Source organism: Eublepharis macularius, chromosome 7, assembly GCF_028583425.1.
Source record: "Eublepharis macularius isolate TG4126 chromosome 7, MPM_Emac_v1.0, whole genome shotgun sequence".
Lineage (NCBI taxonomy): Eukaryota > Metazoa > Chordata > Lepidosauria > Squamata > Eublepharidae > Eublepharis > Eublepharis macularius.
The window spans coordinates 110941435-110962107 of record NC_072796.1 but is presented as its reverse complement, the minus strand read 5'-3'; the positions used below and the strand labels follow the sequence as shown (position 1 = coordinate 110962107).

Here is a 20673-nt window from a genome sequence, read left to right as displayed (position 1 = left end):
GTGAGGGCAAGACAACCGTGAGGAGGAAGGCCTGCATGTCCATGCATTGTTTGGCTGCCTCCATGTATGGCTGACACGGAGGTGTCACTGGCATGCTAGTCAATGATGGTTGGGTGCTGGCAGGGTTGCTGTGGACTCCGACGCAGATGCTAAGCTTTCAACTTCTTGAAGTTGGATCTATTTGAAAGTATCTTTCCTTCACCAAGACAGCACAGGATACAGACTATTTACCGTGATGTTGGAGAAAAGCCAGCATCCAGGGCTCAGGCTAGTGCTGCTTTGTTCCTCAGTTTTGCAATGTGAATGTGGGTAAAATAAGATTTTCTCCTTCGCCAAAGCAGTTGCTTGAGACATCTAAATCACTTGTCGCTACTGAACATGAAGAGCCTTACTTTGAGTAAAGACATTTGGAACCACCAAGTTATGGGTTCACTGTTTTTCGTACTAAAATATAATAGCATGCAACGATTCTCATGCACCACAGACAAAAATGGCAGTGTTGTTCACCAACATGCAACCTACATTTAGAAGCAGTAAATTTTGTATGAATCTTAAATCACATCTGAAGCCACTGGTATATCTCTGTGGTCAACACTTACCAGAATACCAAGGGAACCATAAAAGGTCTATTGCAGTCTTTGAACAGAAAGCTCATAGTTTGGTCAACTCTGCATAATTTCCACTGGATGTGGGGAAGCTGGCTTTACCCAGGAAGATTTTTGTAATGACAACATCAACTTCTTTGTGATCTAGTATTATTCAACTACTCTCTGAACAAAAGACCTTTTCATCAAGCATATTATTTCAGGACAACTTTTATCTGATTTCCTTGAGGGGACTCTGCAGTTGGCAGTTCTTTTATATCACTCAAAAAAGCCTTGAATTTTTAATCTGATAGAATAAATTTCATTTCTGAATGTCTGGAACACAGACATTTCTTTATTGTGTTAGCTATAGGCCACCAATGTTGGAGCTCATATATAAAGTTTCTCATATATAAAAATCATACCATAAATGCCCCAATAGGAAAACATTACATGCAGAATGCAAAATCACATTTATTGGATATTTCTGTTGGGTTCTGGTCACATAAAACTGGCAAATTGCATGGGTGATTAATTTATTAACATTATTTATAGTCTGACTTTCTCACTGAGTCTCAAGGCAGATTACATAGAAGGGTATCCAGGTCTCCCGACCTCCCAGGCAGGAAGTCGGAGACCCGGCACCTACCTTCACCTTTCCCCGGGCTGCGTGATGATATCACTTCCGGGAAGTGACATCATCGCACAGATAATGTGCCATCCTGGGAGCGCTCCTGTGCTCTACAGGGGTCCAAATCAGGCCTGATTCAGGCCAGAATCAGCCCAAATCAGGCCACTATGAGCACAGGAGCATTCCCATGCTCCACAGTGGTCCAAATGGAGCAATTCAGGCCCAAATTGGCCCAAATCCAGCCACTGCAGAGCACGGGAGCACTGCTGCACTCTGCAGCAGCCTGATTTGGCTCAAATCGGGCCCTACTCAGCCACTGCGGAGTGCTCGCAGCAGCCCCATTCAGGCCAAATCTGGCCCAATTCAGGCTGAATGTGTCCCAAATTGGGCTGAATCCAGCCCAAATTAGGCTGCTGCAGTGCACAGGAGTGTGCCACGCCAATCAGGAGCATTCCACATAACCCACGAACACGCTGCACCGCCTGAGAGCATGCCCCAGGAGGCACATTCCCCCCCAGCCAGGTAAGCAGGGGCGGGGGCTGGAGGGTGGGAGCAGGGGATCGCCTGCCCCACGAGGGGACTGGCAACTCTATTACATAGTGTAAGTCAACACAAACATTGGCTGGGACATTCAATAAACAATATAATAACGTAAGGATAGTGGAAATTTGATAACAAGCAGAAGTCCAATACAGAGCTAAAGAAAAAACAACCCCCCCCAAAAATAATGATTAAACGGAACATAAAACAGCAGAGAACTATCCAAAGGAGCATACTTAAAGCAACAGACAGTACACAGCAGCATAGTCTACAGTCATCAGTGCTCCATTTTCCTACAGCACAGCCCTATCAGCTGTGTAAGAAAGCCCTCCTGAATAATTTGATTCTGCACAGTTTGCAGAAAGCTATTAGAGTGGGAGTCTTCCTGACCTCTTCACGCAGGTCTTTCCCTAAAGTGGGGACCACCACAGAGTGTATTTGATTGCTTTTGCCCATTAGCAGGGTGGCACCTGGAGAATGGCCTGTTCAGATGAGTGAAGCTTCTGTGGTGAAGCATAGGGAGAAAGGCAGTCCTGCAGATACGAGGGATCAGGGCCATGAAGGGCTTTACGTGTGATAGCCAGAATCTTTAACTGAGTCCAGTAACTGATAGGTAGTCAATACAGTGACGGCAGAACAGGCACAATATGAATGCTCTGCTTAGCTCATGATAATAATCAAGCTGTGGTATTCTGCAACAACTGGATTCTCCAAGTTGACTTAGATGGGAAACCTATGTAGAGTGTATTACAGTATTAAAATTTCAATGGCATGGATCTAGGTGGCCTGATCAGTCATGTCAAGTAGGGAGTCCCCGTGGGTCAGCTGGAGCAAGCCAAGGGGGTTTAAATGTTAAAGCACCCCTTTCCAAACGGCTTGCAAGCCGTGAAGAATGGGGCACTTTGCAACCCAGCATGACTTGCTTCAGCTGGCCAGGAGGGAGGAAGCTCCCTCACCCATCAGCTGAAGCCAGGCCCATGGGGAGCACCTGTTTCCGCGCCACTTGCAAGCGAGGGGAATGATAATGGGTGCTTTAAACCCCGCACCTTGCTTCAGCTGGCAGGCAGGGAAGTGGGCGCTTTAAAGGCACGGATCAACAGACCGGCCCAAATGTTGTCCCACAACCCTCTGGTTCACGAACACTGAATCAGGCTGGTCCATGTGAAATTTTAGTCCTTTTTCCAGTCTGTGCCCACCTCTAGTAGGGAGCCATCTTCTGGACTAGCATGAGTTTGGAAGAGGCATTTTTTTGCAGCTGCATTAACTTGCTTTTCTAGCAGCAGTGCTGGATTCAGTATAATCCAGCCAGTTTGGTGCAGTGGCTAAGAGTGATGGGACTCTAATCTGGAGAACTGGGTTTGATTCCCCACTCTTCCCCTGGAAGCCAGCTGGGTGACCTTGGGTCAGTCACAGCTCTTTGGAGCTCTCTCAGCCCCACCCACCTCACAGGGTGGTTGTTGTGAGGATAGTAATAACACACTTTGTAAACCACTCTGAGTGGGTGTTAAGTTATCTTGAAGGGCAATATATAAATTAAATGTTGTTGTTGTTATAATCCTTAGGATTGTTTCTCATGGAATGGACTCAAAGGGTTGCTGTTGGAGATCAGCTATCTCCAGAATGGGAACTATCTTGTGGGGTTCCGCAGGGCGCAATCTTATCTCCCATGTTATTCAACCTCTACATAAAGCCTTTAGGAGAACTCATTCACAGATATGGAGTTGGATGTCATCAATATGCAGATGACACCCAACTCTTTATCTCCCTATCCAGGTCCCCGCAGGATGCAGTGGAAATCTTAGATCGCTGCCTGAGAGCCGTGGTGCAATGGTTGAAAAGCAACAAATTGAAATTGAACTCAGACAAGACTGAAGTGATGCTTGTTGGGAAAGCAGAGATCTTGAAGGACATTGTACTCTCCACTCCCAATGGAGTTTGTCTGACCCTTGCAGACTCAGTTAAAAGCCTAGGGGTTATACTGGAACCAGCGTTATTACTAGAAAAACAAGTTAAGGCAGCAGCAAAAAAGGCTTTCTACAACCTCACTCTAGCCTGGAAGATGGCTTCTTACCAGCTGACCTGGCCACTTGGATCCATGCTATGGTAACATCGAAGCTTGACTATTGTAATGCTCTATACATTGGCCTCCCATCTAAGTTAACTAGGAGGCTCCAATTAGTGCAAAATGCTGCAGCTCAATTATTATCAGGAGCGAGCAGGAGCATGAACATCACTCCCATCCTACAGTCACTCCACTGGCTACCTATCAGTTACCGTGCTCAGTTAAAGGTATTAGTTATTACATACGAAGTTCTTCATGGCTTTGGTCGGGCATACCTACGGACCGCCTCCCTCCCTATGTTCCTCCACGGCCGCTTCGCTCATCTGAACAGGGTCTCCTGCAGGTACCAGGCTGCACACAGGTGAAGTCAGCAGCAGCCCATACACGGGCTTTCTCTGTGGTGGCCCCTATCCTGTGGAATGACCTGCCTGAGGAAGTCAGAAGAGCCCCCACTCTCCTGGCTTTCCATAAACGATGCAAAAGCAAACTATTCAAAAAAGCATTTTACTCAAATGGGAGGGCTGCATTGTAGGGATGGGGTCTCAGGTGCTTCACTAACAAGTCGGGGATCACAGACTTCATCACCATTTTTGCCTCATATATTATCTGCTGCTTTAAATATGTACTCCTATGTACAACCATCGCTCCATGCTGTCTAATGTTAGTCCTAGAATTGATTATGTTTTGCTTCAGTATCTCTACTATGTCTTGGATTCTTGCTAATGCTATGTCTTTAAACTTGTATATGTTTACCTTATGGTATTGTATTGAAATGTACTTACTTGATACTGATTGAATTAACCTCATACTGTGTAATCCGCCTTGAGTCTCAGTGAGAAAGGCGGACTATAAATGACGTAAATAAATTAATTAACTGCATCTGCAAGGGTCAACTTAACCCCATGGAAATTAGGGAGCACAATGTCCTTCAAGATCTCTGCCTTCCCAACCCATCTTGTCTGGGTTCAGGTTCAATTTGTTTGCTTTCATGCATTTGACCACAGGTGGGGTCAAGATTTCTGCTGCATCACCCTTTGACTTGAATAGTCATATATAGAGCTGCATGTAATCTGTATATTGATTATATCCAGTTCCATAGATATGAATAATTTCTCTTAAAGGCTAGAGGTTGAATAGCATGGGGGTTAAGACTGCTATGCACAGAACTCTGCAAGCTAATTCCCACTCTGAAGATCACTGGTTACCAACAGCAATCCTTTGAGTTCTGTGCAAAACAATCAAGATCGTATTAGAAAGCCCAACCATGATCTTAGATTATTAGTTTGGAAACAGATCTGATACATTGCACACAGGAATTTTAGCTTTGTCTGCTTCTGCTCAAGGGCATTTCCATAATCTATTCTTACTTCATACATTCCAGGACTGGCATTGAAAAGAGACCTCAATTGAGCCTCAGCTGGCCTGGCACTAATTAATCATTCCATATTACTAGATCAAGTGGCAAAGGATGGAGTCTGCATTTCCTGACATTGAGAAAAGGACCTCAAGAAATTAAAGACCCTTATAGCCTTAGTGTGCAATCCCACTCAGAAGTAAATCCCATTTTATTCAGTGGAGCTTACTCCCAGAACAGCCTTCTTGGAATTGCAGCCTAACAGACTTATTGTGGCATAGAATTTCATGGGCAAGAGCTACAGCTACACAAGATTGGCATGAATATCTGTCAAAAGATGCATCTGATGAAGTTGCCTCTAATCCAAGAAAATTTACATCATAATACATCCCTTAATCATTAAAGTGCCACAAATACTCCTTTTTTTTGGTAGGTAGCCGTGTTTGGTCTGCAGTAGAACAGCGGGATTTGTGTCCAGTGCCACCTTCGAGAGCAACAAGATTTTCTGGGTATGAACTTTCCAGACAAAGCACCCAAAGCTTGGTATCTGAAGAAGAGACCTGTGACTCTCGAAAGCTCATACTCTGAAAATCTTTTTGGCCAGGATTTTAAACTTTGTCTGGGCTGGAAAGAAACCCAGAGTTAAAATGAAGGTACTGTATGATGCAAAAGAAAGAGGAGGTTTACAATTACCAAACTTTAAATTATATCATGAAGCAATATGTTTGGACTGGATAAAGGAACGGTTGACATTGAAGCATTTGAAGCTGCTAGCATTGGAAGGATATAATAAACTATTTGGATGGCATGCATATCTATGGTATGACAAAGTAAAAGCCGACTCTATGTTTTTACATCATTATGTAAGAAGAAGCTTGTTTGCTGTATGGACCAAATACAAGAAATATATGGAAGAGACTATACCAATGTGGATTATTCAGCATGTACCACGGTGCGAGAAAATGTTTATAAAGTGATGTATAGATATTTTACAAAGGAATGTAATTAAAACCCCGGAATTGTTATTATGTATGAACCTAGAAGACTTTGATAAAATGGATAGAGTTATTGTATTTCATATGATTACGGCGGCCAGAATGTGTTATGCACAGTTGTGGAAGACTCAGGAGATACCATCTATGGAAGACTGGATCTTGAAAGTTCTGAATATGGCAGAAATGGACAAACTAACGAGGAAATTGAAAGAGCAAGAAGTATTGGAATATACATTAAGTTGGTAAAAATTCAAGAAATATGTGGAGAAAAAGTGGGACATGAAGGGGAAATTGTGGTCTTTGGATAGTTGTTAAGGGGGAGGTAGAACTTTACTTAAGGTTAGAAGGGGGTATATTTTATTATATTTTATTGGATTAGTATAGAGTTATAGTATTATAGTATTATAAAGTTAAGAGTAAGACAGTGTATTCATATGGGAAGAAATAAGATTGAATAATAAGGTTGAATAGGTAATAGGGAATCTACATAATATTTTAGTGATGTATTAGAAGCAATATATTTATAATATAGATAATAGGTAGTATATGTACCTATTATATACATATATTTTTATACTCTTAATTAAGATAAGTATTATATTAATATAGTTAATACAACAAAATAGACTAGATTAGTATGTATTAAATAGATATATATTATACATATTATTATAGATTTTAAGAGTTTATAGTATATATTCTTTAGGTTAAGTTGGGTATGGAAAACTGTTGGGAGTCATTAGATAAGGGAGGGGGGAAAGGATGGGGAAAATGCAATGGGGTGGAAAATGATGATGATGATGATGTTTATGTTTGTTAACCCATCCAATAATTTTTTTTTAATGAAAATCTTTTTGGCCAGGAAGGTGTCCCTGGACTCAAATCCTGCAGTTCTCCTCCTTTTTCTGTGTTTGTTGGTCAAACGCGGCTACCCCAGGAAAGCCTCCAGAAGAGTTCTGTTCAAATGAAAGACTAAGGGTGAGGGGAACTCCGCGCTTCCTAGCCGGCCAGTAAAACCTTTCACCTTCAATTTGGACTCAGGCAGCCTAATTTGGTCTGACAATTATTGGTCTCTCGCTCGGTGCTGGGCGGCTCCGCCAGGGCCGCTCCGAAAGGAAAGGAGGAGGCAGACCGGGGTGGGGTGGAGGGCTAAGCAATAAATGACCGAGCCCGGTGGAGGGACAGACGCTGGTCCGGGTTGGCGCCAAAAGGCGCCTCTTACCTGCTGCGCAGGCGTTTCTCCTTCGTTCCGAGGTAGAGCCGCTCCAGCCCGAAAAGGCGAGGCGCAAAAGGCAGCGCGGAGCGGGGCGAGGGGGCCTCTTGGCCGCGCTCGACGAGAAGGCTTCTCAGAGAGGGCGCTGAGCGCTCCGCTGTGGGGAAGGGAGGCGGCGGCTGAAGAGCCAAGCCCTGCCGCGCTGGGCAAGCAAAGCCTCGTGGCAGTGCAGGGGGTGAGATCCGGCAGGGCGCCCCGCGAGCCGGGCTGAGCTGTTCTGTGGCAGGGAGGCGGGCGAAGCAGAGCGGCTCGGGCGCGCGGTTTTTGGCAGAGGAGCGCAGGAGGCGGCACGTGGCTCGACGGCCTTTGGGTTTTTTTTTCAGTGAGTGATTTCATGTTATGATGGTTTTGTTTGTAAGGCAGTTGTGCAGCGTTTTGAGGACCGTGCCAGGAAAGCGTGTGAGGGAATACAAAGAATTTAATAACTCTTCCTGTTTGGCTGGTGACAGATTATCCGTTTAGAACCCGCCTCCCGACAGAGCTCAATTTCCAATTTGCGTTCAAAACTCTCGCATTTTGAAAGGGGGTGGGGTGGAATTCAATCTTATCCTTCTTGACAGGGGGGCAATAAGCTCCGCCCGCGCGCTCTTTGTAGCCGTTTCATCGCACAAAATGGCAAGGGGCAGCTCTCCATAAGTGGACGCCCGTGCCTTACCTGTTTCCAAAATAAAGTCTCTCCAATTTTCCCTTTCACGCCCCTTACAAGCCTTGCCAGAAGTGGGAAGTTCACAATCCACTTGGAAAAGGAATGGCCATTTTTTCCCCCTGCCAGGAGGACCATCCCCTCCCCAGTGAAACCACTGCAGGTGGGGGGGGGCATAGCCCAGCCCAGAAATGCCACCCAGTTTTTGGGATGGGAGGTCCAGTCCCTTTTTCTTTTCCAGTTGAGATCTATTGGAAAACGGAACATCATCACAAGATTTGTGACATTAACAAAAGCCAGTGCTCCAACAGAGGAGAGAACCCCATCTCTTACACTACCTTGAGACAGGCATGGTAGAAAGGGGCTGAATAAATAAACTGTGGGTGAGACCATGCTTTCCACCTAGCAAGCATCCAGCGTGAAATATATAGTTATTTCTAGTGGCACCTAATCCAACCTGGTGTGAAGAAAATAGCAAAGGACCGCTTGATGCAGCCCCAGGAATCCAGTTTTCCCATTCCTGACTAGAGGAACTGGGAGGGCAGGAAGCCTCTTCCTGTACATTTGTTGGCTACAGGTGGCTGAACTCTCCATAGCAAACTGGGACAATTAGGCACAGAAAGTCCACCCTTTCTCCTCTTCATCTATCATGTTCTCCCATTCATAATCTTGCTTGAAAATCTAAATCAGATGTTTGTATTTTTTGTATTTGCTATTCAAATGAAAAAGAAAACCTGTGTTCTCTCTTGGATGCATATTAATTCGTTGTAACCGCTTACCTCTGTTTTCTGGGAAACATAAGAAGAGCCAGGCTGGATCGGACAAATGGTTCATTCCCGCCCAGCATCCCGTTTCCCACAGCTGCCAACTGGTAGCCAAGGGCCAACAAAGAGGGCACAGAGGCCAAGGCCTTTCCCTGAGGTTGTCTCCCAGCACTGCTATTCAGACATTCACTCCTTGTAAATAGGGAGGCTTCCTTTCCTCACCATGACTAGCAATTGTCTTTTTAATCCCCTTTTAAAGCCATCTATGCTTGTCGCCATCACTACTGCAACTGGCGGTGAATTTGATTTCTTGTTGAGTAAAGAAATATTTCCTTCTATCTGTTCTGTACCTGTTATCCATCAGCTTCATTGGGTGCCCTGAGTGCTAGTATTATGGGAGATGCAGAAAAAACTCTCTCTGTCCACGTTCTCCACCCCAAACACAATTTTATAAACCTCTATCATGCCCCCCTTAGCAGTTGTTTTTCTAAACTAAAAAGTACAATATCCTTTTATCCACTCTTGCAATATCCAATAGAGTGACCAGAATGTATGCTTTTTCCAAATGAGGCCGTACAGTGGTTGTACATGAGAGCCATCACTTTACAGTCATCTAAACTCAGCCATTGGCCATGTTACTGCCTGCTCGTCCAATTAAGATAGATCCTTCTGTAGTTCCTCACAAGTCACTTTGTTTTTCACCATTGCGAATAATTTGGTATCATTTGCAAACTTGGCCACTACATTCCACATTATTTATGAATAAATTAAATAGCACTGATCACAACACTATTGATCCTTTGGGGGCCCTACTGCTTACTTCTTGCCATTGCAAGAACTGTCCATTTATTCCTACTTTCAGCTTCCTGTTGTTTAACCAATTTTTAATCCATAAGAGAACCTGTATCTTCTTCTCCCATGACTGCTAAGCTTGCACAGGATCTTTGGCAAGGTAAGTTATCATAAGCCTTTTGGAAGTCCAAGTATATGATGTCTATTGGATCACCCTTATCTACATCCTTGTTAACCTGTCCAAAATACTCAAAAAAAGTTGTAGAGGCAGAACAGTTTGCAGAAGCCATGCTGATATTCTCTCAGCAGGATTAGTCCCTCAATGTGTTTAATAGCTGTCTCCTTAATAACAGTTTCTACTGAACTATTATTAAGGCTTACTGGCCTGTAATTCTTGGATCTCTTATGGACCCCTTTTTAAAAACTGGAGCAATCTTTGCCACTTTCCAGTAATCCAGCACAGAGGCCAGTTTTAGTGACAAAATACATATATTGGTTAGGAGATCAGCAGTTTCATCTCAGAGTTCCTTAAGAATCATCAGGGGTTTGCCATCTGGACCTGGAGCCTTACTGATTTTCAGTTTGCCTTGTAGTCCTGGAACTTCATCTTTTGTTACCTCAGTTTGACCCAGTTCTTCACATATGCTTCCTCAAAATAGCAGATCTAGCATGGGTGTGTGTCCCAAAGATTAAAGTGCAATCATAGGGGTAGTTCATACATGCATATTTATAACTTTTAGTGGCAGCTTGCACATTTAGAAAGAGCTGCAGATAGAATTGTCTTACCACCATCTCCAGCACTATATTTTTCAACAGAGTTTACTAACAAGTAACAAGTAGACACAACTAATCAAATGATGTTGTTAGCCCCAATACTTTCTGTTCACAGAAAAGGGAAAATAATATTTCAACACCAGTTCAATTGAATCCATGATCCTTCACATTATATATATTAACAATACATTTCTAATATTATACATCATTAATATATCCAGGGCTCATTTTGAGGGGGAACATGCAGGAAAGCAGTTCCGGTAGTTCTCCAAAGAGGTCACATGTCAGGTGGCCCCGCCCACCTGATTTTGGGCCATTTTGGGCCCGTTTTGGCCTGGATTGGGCCCCAAATGGCCCGGATTGGGCCCAAAACAGCCAGGATTGGTCCCAAATGGCCAGGATCGGGCCTCTTACAGGTGCTGGATCACTCTCCCGCTCAGCAGCGGCCCAATTCTGACCATTTTGGGCCACTTTTCAGCCATTTTCAGCCCCTTTTTGCCATTTTGGGCCCAATTTCAGCCCTGAATGGCCAGGATTGGGTCCCAAACAGCCAGGATAGGTGAGGTCAGGGGGTGTGGCTTATGCAAATCAGTTATGCCAATGACACTTCCGGTGATGGCAAGGGGCATGGCATATGCTAATGCATTATGCTAATGAGTTATGCTAATGAGTTCCTGCAGCTCTTTTTCTACAAAACAACCCCTGAATGTATCTAATTCTCAACATGGTCTCATCTGGAGATACATAAATCACTTCTTTCTACAAACCTGAGAAGAGCCCCCAGTTTACAGAAAAATCTGAAAATTAAAAAACGAGGGGCAGAGCTGCAGTCCCCCAGCACCACACTCTGAAACTGACTCTTGAAGTAGGACTGGGACCACTGCAGAGCAGTGTCTCCCAGTCCCAAAAGGTGGTCTGATTGATGCAATCAAAAGCTGCTGAGAGATCCCAGAGAATTAACAGGATTGCACACACACCCCCCATCCATCTCCCAGTGTATATCTTCCACCTGCTGAAGATGGGGCAGACAAAAGTAGGTTGGTTGGAGAGTGGGAAGGTGTTATGTATTGGGCTAGCTTTGAGGAAAACAGGGCTCCTCAGGTAGCCAATCCTATTGGGAATTAGGGTTATCAGCAACCAATCGTTTCCCCTGGATATGAGCCAACTGCGGTCGTGTAAACGTGTCACCTTTTGTTTAGTGCATGCAAATGAAGGATCCTAGTGTCTGTGTTCTTATTGGGGAATTACTGAAATGCGAAGGAGTTGGAGGTGTATATATCTGGCTGCCTCGGGAGCCACATTGTTGTTCTTTTGCAAATAAAGTTACTATCATGAGCTGAAGTCACTGCCTGGCTGACATCACTTGAGCACAAAGCTCAATATTTAATAGAAGGAAAGAAGGAAGCAGAGAAAGATGAGGATACTAGGGCTGCCAGGGGGAGGACAAAAAGAAATAATGTGGTAAAGGGGATTCAGAGGAAAGTGAGGTGCCCTGCCTAAGTTCTTGCAGGTTCCTGACCGCTCAACTGACCGCCCAATAATCAGTGCTGTGCAGCTGGGCCATAGTTTTCCTGGGCAGAGGGTTTCAGTGGGAGGGAGGGTGTGAAAGCTGAAGACAGGGCAGTTAAAGGTAGGTTGACTGGTGTGGGGGAAGTAGACAACAAAGTAAAAGAGCAGATCTATCAGGGCTTTAAGGAAGGGAAAGAGGATATAGTGGAGTAGAAAAATGAGATTCTCCTGCAAATCCTTGCTGGTCCCCATTTAAACTTATATAGCTTCCTTCACTTATATCCCACCTTTCTCCCCAATGAGGACCCAAAGCAGCTGACCTCATTTTTCCCTCCATCATATCTTCACAGCAACCCCATAAAGGAGGCCAGACTGAAAGTGTATGACTGGCCCACGATCTCCCAGTAAATGTATATTTCTGGCATTTATGAAAGTGCCCTGGGTCTGTGAACTGGTATATCTACAGGCTGAATAGACACCACTGAATTTTCATACATGACCACCCTGTACATCAAGGTATAGATCAGTAGTGCTTTGCCTGCAGGACAACCGGTGGTCCGCTGTATTGTGGAATGCAGATAATGTGAAGATCACTAATCAAATCATGCCACAAGAGTCTGAACAGGATCGAGAACGGGAGGTGATGCTGATTTTCTCTTGCTAGAAATGCAATGGCCTCCTGCTCTGTTGGATACAGCCAAATTATACCAGGTTTAATATATGTTGTATTGGAAGATACGGAGCTTCTCAGAGTTATTTTCTACTCCACTTTTGAAGATTTAAGATCTCTGAGCATTTTACATTTAGAAATAAGTCTACCCACAACTCATGTCTTCCGAAAGTAGCACTCTCCTTCCATATCACCTAAACAACAACACATTCAACAGCCTTAAAAGATGTGCCCAGGAAATGTCAGGTCCCTAAAGTAACACACAGTAGGCTTGGATTTTTTGGATGTTCTGCAAGTGTATGAAGAATTTCCCACTGATTAAACCACAGTTTGCAATGGATTCATGTGCTAATATAAATAGTCTACCTTATTTGGCAACAGAGCTATGTGTGAGAGAGTGCTTATCTTGGAGCTCCTGTATGCCAGCTTTGCCCACTCCGCAACACTGCCTACTTACCTTCTTGGGATACCAAAAGCCTCCCAGTATCTGCTTTCCAAATGACTCCCTGTTCATGCGGCACATATAACAATCGAGCAGAACAATCACAGGCTCTGCCAGATAATAATGCTCAGATGCTGAAGGCATTATCTTGTGAGTGATCTGAATTTAATATATTGGCATTTCACTGAAACAAATGTAACTGTGCAACGGAAAAAGAAAAAAAACTGCGACTCATTTATAATCTCCTGACAGATTCCTGACATTCAAAGTATTACAATAATTAATCCCCTTGAAATCCAGCCTCAGCTCGCGTAAAGCTATTCAATTTGTGTGTGTTTTTCTCTAGCAAATGTCATAAAAATGCCTCCGTTCCTGCCAACCTGGACTGTGATCATAAGCGGCTTGCTGGATCTCCAAGGACACAGTAAGAAAGGGGGATTCGGTTTCGTTTTCTCCGCCATGTCGGACGCTCCTCTTTGCTGGCTCGAGAGGAAGCGGCCGAGCACCCTGTCCGGGCGGCTGATCTGCGAAGATTAGCCCCCAAAACTCCCAGTGAGGGAGGCTGGGTCCGGGACGCTGCGGGAAGAGCCCCCCGGAATCAATGCGGGGGGTTAATTGCCCGTTTGTCCCTACGGAGGCCGGCGGACGTGCGCGGCGCCTCGAGTGCTGCCGGGCCATGAGAAACGGCAAAGAGCAGAACTAGGCGAGAGCCTACAAGTAAGCGAATCCCTTCTGTTACTACAAGCGCACGCGAAGGAGTGGTGGGATCTGAAGCTAAGAAGGCTCGTTCTTCCCCTTCTCTGAGTTTCAGAATCTGGTTGGCGGTTCCCCCCCCCCTAAAATGGCAACAAAAAAACAAAGTCCCGCCCTTGGCAAGTCAGTTTCGGCTGCCTTAAAGGGAGAATCGCTGGAGGAAATTGTACGGAGGGCGGTTGGTGAAGCTATAAAACCCTTTGTTGACAAGCTGAATGAAACAGATCAAAGGGTGGGCTTAATTGAGAGCGAAGTGAAAACCATCAAGGAAGCAGCGGGGGGGGCAGAGAAGTCTGCTCGGGAAAGTGCGTCACTCGTGAAGGCTACGAATAAAGAGCTTAAACTGGTGGAGAATCAGTTGATCGGGCTACAAGTGGAACGAACACAGACAATTTTGCGCCTCCAGAATGTGAAAGAGGAGGAAAACGAGGACTTACGGGGTCTTGTCTCGGAACTATTGGCGACACCCGCGAGGGCAACTAAAGAAGAAGTTAAAAGCGCCATTTTGGAAGCCCGTCGGGCTACTTCAAAGTATGCAATGAAGCGTCAGTTGCCGCGCGAGATCATCATCGATTTTTCATCTAAGAGGATCCGGGACACTATCCTATACAATTCATACAATGCAGATTTGGATTTCTTGGGCAACAAAATTAAGATATTGAAAGACGTCCCATTTCTAGTCCGGAAAAGACGTTTTAAGTATAAAAAGTTCGCAGCTCTTCTGAGAGAACGTGGAATAAAGTACAAATGGTTATTTCCGGAAGGAATCTGGTTCACCCATAAAGATCAAGCCTTTAAGATATTATCAGAAGATCAACTAAGGGATTTTGAGGACAGGAACCCAGAATTCCAGTGCACCAAGCAAGACGAAAAGGAGAAGTCTGAGGGGGAGGGGGAGGAAACGAGCACTGCGGCTGCAGTTGCGCAGAGAGAACTCCGTCCGGGACCCAGGAGGGGAAGGAAAATTTAACTTGAAATTAAATTGTAATTTGCATTTAGTAAGGTCAACCACTCCATCAATATAATATAAAGCTTTAACTTTTGAATAATGGCAGTATGAAGGGAAAACAGAAATGTAGTGTTTAGTGTTTGTAGGGTACCTTCCCCTTTTTTCCACCCCTCCCTCCCTCTCTCTTTTTTCTCTCCTCTTTCCTATCCCTTGTGCTATTGTAGTCTTTTGTAGTTACTGTTTTGTAGGGTATGTATGTATGTAGTAGTTGTATGTTAGATATTGAAAAAAAAATAAAAAAAAAAAGACACAGTAAGAAAGGGGAAATCTTACTGATAACAAATGGTTATTTCCTTAGAAATAATTCTGGGGGAAAATTGAAAATGTCTGTAGAAGCTACAGTGGAGAAAACATATTTGCAAAATCTGCTGTAAAACAGAGCTTCAAAGCCTTATTGCTTGAAAATAATAGCCAACTTTCTGTTTTTGTTTTATTGGTTGGAGGAAAACATGGAGAAGAAAGATGCCATGATTTTGCTCCAGCGGAGTAGCTGAGTTAGTATGAATTTTTTTTCTACAGAACAAGAGACTTGTTGCATTGTAAAGGCTTACAAATTCATTACATAGAACTTAAGAAGAACCATGCTAGGTCAGACCAATGGCCTGCTTAGTCCAGCATCCTATTTCCCTTAGATAGGGAGACCCAGTTTGGTGTAGTGGTTAAGAGCACAGGACTCAAATCTGGAGAACCGGGTGTTTCCCCACTCCTCCACTTGAAGCCAGCTGGGTGACCTTGGGCAAGTCACAGTTCTCTGGAGCTCTCTCAGCCCCACCCACCTCACAGGGTGATTGTTGTGGGAATAATAATAACATACTTTGTAAACCGCTCTGAGTGGGCATTAAGTTGTCCTGAAGGGCGGTATATAAATCGAATGTTATTATTTATCAGTCAAAAGAAAATGAACATGGAGAAAGACTTTGCTTATGGATTTCCCATGCAACACAAGACACTACTATGCAGTTTGGCTTCTGTTGACTTTCTTAGCCCTGTTCACACATTACAGTGAATACCTGCATGTACATATGTACAACTGTTTGTAAGAAAGAGCTAACATATATTCACTTTACAATTGAAACCAGGGGCCAATGTTCTTGGATAAATGTGGGGCTTGTATCACATGTTAAGCTTTCATGTATTGAGTGTAACATGCATATTTAAAAAATCAAGCGTACACTGATTGTATGTGCTTTGTGAACAGGGCTCTTGTGTACCAACTGAAATTAATCTCCATCATTGTTAATACACAAACTACCACATTCCTCTTCTGCTCTCAAGTCTTTTAAAGGATCTTTGCGCCCTGCCTGATGTTAGAGAGACTGCTGGTTTTTGTTTTTTCAGTGGGATGCTTCCATTTATTTCTTCTCATCATAGCACGGTTACAATTTGTTACCAGATAGCCATACCTTGTGCCCACTTAAGTCAGCTAAGTAGTCTTCAGACATCCTATAGGATGCAACCAAGAGTGGAGGGGAGACAAACCCGGATAGTAGATAGCACTGAATACAAAAAGCCGGGAATCCACCAGTTAACCAAATCTTATTATTAAATATAAGTGCGAAGTGCAGGTGCAAACAGTGTAAACAGTGTACAATAGCAATAAATGAATATAAATATGAATGCAATTTCATCAAAGTCCGTATACAAAATCCATAAATAATCCACAATGGGAGATCCGGAGGTAGGAGAAAGCTGTGCCAGGGTACCAGGTAAGTAGATCACAGTCCACACAAGGGTAGAAGATGAGTGTGCCGACGGGCAGATGCGTGCATAGATTTTCCAGTTCCCGTTTCGTGTTGAAAACACTTCTTCTTAGGCACAATGAACATGGAAGGGCAAAGTTCTCCCGGTCACAAACACTCCTAGATCATGTCTTTTACTGTAAGGTTATCCACGGACAGATGCTCAGTGATTCATATTTATATTCATTTATAGAAGCAGAAGCAGACAACTGAAGTAGCGTTTGCATGTCTTATAGTTGCGTTTGCAGGCAGAAAATGTTTTGGACATTTTAAAGATAACAAATCAATGAATGGAGAAATATTTCAGATGTCAAGGAGATATCAGGCCTTTCCCAGTGACTCCATTGTCTCTTTGGAAGAAAATGTTAAGGTCAGCTACCCAAAATTCCTGCTTGAAGTGACCACACGAGCTAGCTAATCCTAGTTTATAAAACATTTTTTTACACAAGTGAGGATTACAAAGGTATTGTTTTTTGTTAGTTTTTTTAAAAAATGAATGTTGTAACATATTCTGCAGCATTTAATTGCACTTTTAAGAACTCATACAAAACAAACAACTGGTAATTGTCAAGGAAAAAAATGTGTGTGTTTAGAACTGTCATTTGGCCTTCCGAGTTAATTTTATATTTATTGGCTGAGTGACAATGATGTTCTTAGTGTCTGGAGATCCAGGACCCTATTCACAGAACACAGACATGGCAAAAGTTTACAGTGCAGGCTTCTGCACACCCAGCTGAATTAAGAAACTGAAAATCAAGCCAGATCTTGCAGAAGCATGTTGGTTGCAATCCAGGGCTGTGCAGACAACTCTAGAGAACGCCAGTCCAATCTCCTTTTCTGGCAAAATACTCCTCTCTGATCTATCCGAGCCAAAATGTCCTTTGCAATCAGGTCACAAACTATTTCAGGCCTTTCAAAATTATGAGCTGGAATAGTAGCGTTTCTTCTATTTTCCTCTTTGGTTTGAGAAACCAGGATTAAATAAGAGTATTCACACAGGCAGCTAAATTCTCTGTAAGTGTTTTGAGTAGTCCACTAGCACAAGCTCTTATCTGCACAAATACTTGTATCATATTTGATGTTGAAGCCAGGGAGTCAAGATCAGGCTACATGCAATTAAGAGCCTATTGCAAGGGGAAGTAGCCGGACTCCCATGGGAATTCTGATCCTTAATCAATGAGTGTCTTTTGGGTGTCACTCTGAGACACATCCATTTTCTGACTGGGGTCAGTGACAATAACCTTGGGCCTGTTCTCACTTTCAGCCTAACCCACCTCACAGGGCATTGTGAGGATAAAATGGAGGAAAGAAGAATGATGTACAGCGCTTTGTATCCCCAATGGGGAGAAAAGTGGGGTACAAATGAAGTAAGTAAGTAAATGCATCTTCCCCATTGCCCGATCTATTGTTACCAGGTATTAGTCATACTTGTTGCCCAAATAATTTATACATCTGTTTTGTTTTGTCCTGCATGTGCCTTAAATAATCAGGATTTTCAAGTGAGGTGCTTCATGGTTGTTGTGGGTTTTCCGGGCTGTATTGCCGTGGTCTTGGCATTGTAGTTCCTGACGTTTCGCCAGCACTACACTCCTCACTACATCCCGACACGCACAGAAAACTATGCAAGACTGAAGCACAGCCACCTAGACTATATGGACTCCCCAAAATACATAAGGATTCAGTCCCACTCCGACCCATTGTGAGTGCCATTGGTTCACCGACATATGAATTAGCTAGACATCTGGCAGATCTCCTGCAGGACCACATCGGGAAAACCTCGTCTTACATCAAAGATTCAGCAGATTTCATCAACAAAATCAGTTCTCTGAAACTCAATCCACAAGACATACTTGTCAGTTTTGATGTTGTATCCCTGTTTACCAAGGTTCCAGTAAAAGACACTATTGCACTTATTAATCAGATTTTCCCAGAGGATGTAACAGCCTTATTTCACCATTGCCTGACAACCAGTTACTTCCAATGGGACAACGAATTCTATGAACAGATGGATGGGGTGGCCATGGGGAGCCCACTCAGCCCAGTTATAGCAAACTTCTACATGGAACATTTTGAAAAAACAGCTCTAGAATCAGCACCCCACAAACCTAGTGTATGGTTCCGGTTTGTGGATGATACATTTATCATTTGGAGCCATGGGGAGGAAGAATTGATGGGGTTTTTAAATCATCTCAACAACATCCACCTGAACATACAATTCACCATGGAGAAAGAAATCGAGGGAAAACTCCCATTCCTGGATACCTGGGTCATCCGCAAAGCAAACTTTCAGTTAGGTCACAAGGTCTACAGGAAACCAACTCACACTGATCGGTACCTACACAAAAACTCCAATCACCATCCCCGACAGAAAAGAGGCATAATGAAAACATTAGTGGATCGTGCAAGACGGATATGTGAGCCGCACTTTCTCAATGAGGAAATGAATTATCTAAACCACGCACTTCAGGCAAATGGCTACTCCAGAAATGAAATCCGAAGAGCAATCAAACCCAGGATGAATCAAACAACCAAAGAAAAACAGTCTCCCACAGGAAAAGTGTTTTTGCCATATATCAAAGGAATTACTGATCAGATGGGAAAGCTTATGAAAAAGCATAACCTTCAAGCAGTATTCAGACCCACCCGAAAAATACAACAGATGCTACGATCAGCAAAAGACAGTAGAGACCCCCTAACCTCTGCAGGAGTATACCGTATACCCTGCAGCTGTGGACAAGTTTACATCGGGACCACAAAGCGTAGCATCCAGACAAGAATAAAAGAACATGAAAGACACTGCAGACTTGGACAACCTGAAAAATCAGCAGTGGCTGAACATAGCCTAACTCAAACAGGGCACAGTATCTTATTCCAGGACACCAAAATACTGGACAACACTTCCAACTACTTTGTCAGACTGCACAGGGAAGCCATTGAAATTCACAAGCATAAGCAAAACTTCAACAGGAAAGAAGAAACCTTAAGAATGAACCAAGCATGGTTGCCAGTTCTGAAAAACACCAGGCTAACAAAACATTCTATCCCTGACAATAGCCCTGTAGAGAAGATTAGCACATCAAGTACCAATCCATATGCAAAAGAACCTCCTCAGGATACAGTGAAGCCTCCCGCCATTAGCATTCCACACCCTGGGAAACTCTTACAGGATGACTCAGCTCAACCCCACCCCTCCTGAGTAGATACAAATGACCTACATCTCTTCTCTTTTCCACACTGTGACACTGAGAGATCTCTGTCTTTTGGTGCTACACCTCTGAAGATGCCAGCCACAGCTGCTGGCGAAACGTCAGGAACTACAATGCCAAGACCACGGCAATACAGCCCGGAAAACCCACAACAACCATCGTTCTCCGGCCGTGAAAGCCTTCGACAATACATCGAGGTGCTTCATCATTGGCGGCATCATCAGTGATGTCACAGCACCTCCCACTTTTTAATTTTTTTTGCGCATGTTTATATTTTTAGATCTATAGATCGATCTAAAGGCTGGATGTTTTAAAAAGATTGAAAATGAACACGAGGAAGTCTTTGGATGGGGAAGCCTAAAAAAGGAGCAGCTCCACCACCCATACCTTCACCATGGTCCAAACTTGAGAACCCTGCCTGGGCTGACCCAGAGACAGGAAGTGGAAGCTGGTGGGGCAAACCAACCTTGTTGGGACAGAGCCCAGAGCAGCAGCAGCTATGTGCTTTTGAAACTGTGCTGCTTTTTCTGGTGCAAGAAGTTGCTACTCCCCTCCCCTGGGCCACCAGGACTTTTGCAATTTAAAAAAATCGTCAATTTCATTGATGGATCAACCTAACATTGTAATAAAAGGTGCAGCAGATTCTATGAATTATTTTTTTTAGTCCTTTCTCATACAGGTATATGAAAAGGCAAATCTCTGCAAGGGAAGGGGATTTTCTCAGCCATGGATATGTCTTTGAGCTCCCCATCCAGTATAAGATTAGGAGTAAAATGTACAATTCTTGGATGAAGTGAAAGATTCAAGTGAAATAAAGAGGATTTAACAACCCCACAACTGTTGATACATTGGGGAAAAAAAAACAGAACACAGATGCATAATAATACTGAAGTAATGTTCAAATGAAGTTCCAGGGCAGGACGGGGGGGCGGG

The 20673-nt window shown here is 43.7% G+C and overlaps 1 protein-coding gene across 2 annotated transcripts in view; it reads right to left on the bottom strand.

The window, feature by feature from the left end:
* Positions 1 to 7673, bottom strand: part of MATN2 (matrilin 2) — a 79912-nt gene extending 72239 nt beyond the window's left edge. For both annotated transcript variants that reach the window (XM_054985402.1, XM_054985403.1), the window contains exon 1: positions 7389 to 7673. The gene's annotated coding sequence lies outside the window, so the exon portion shown is untranslated. The remainder of the gene's footprint in view (positions 1 to 7388) is intronic.
* Between the last annotated feature and the right edge of the window lie 13000 nt (positions 7674 to 20673).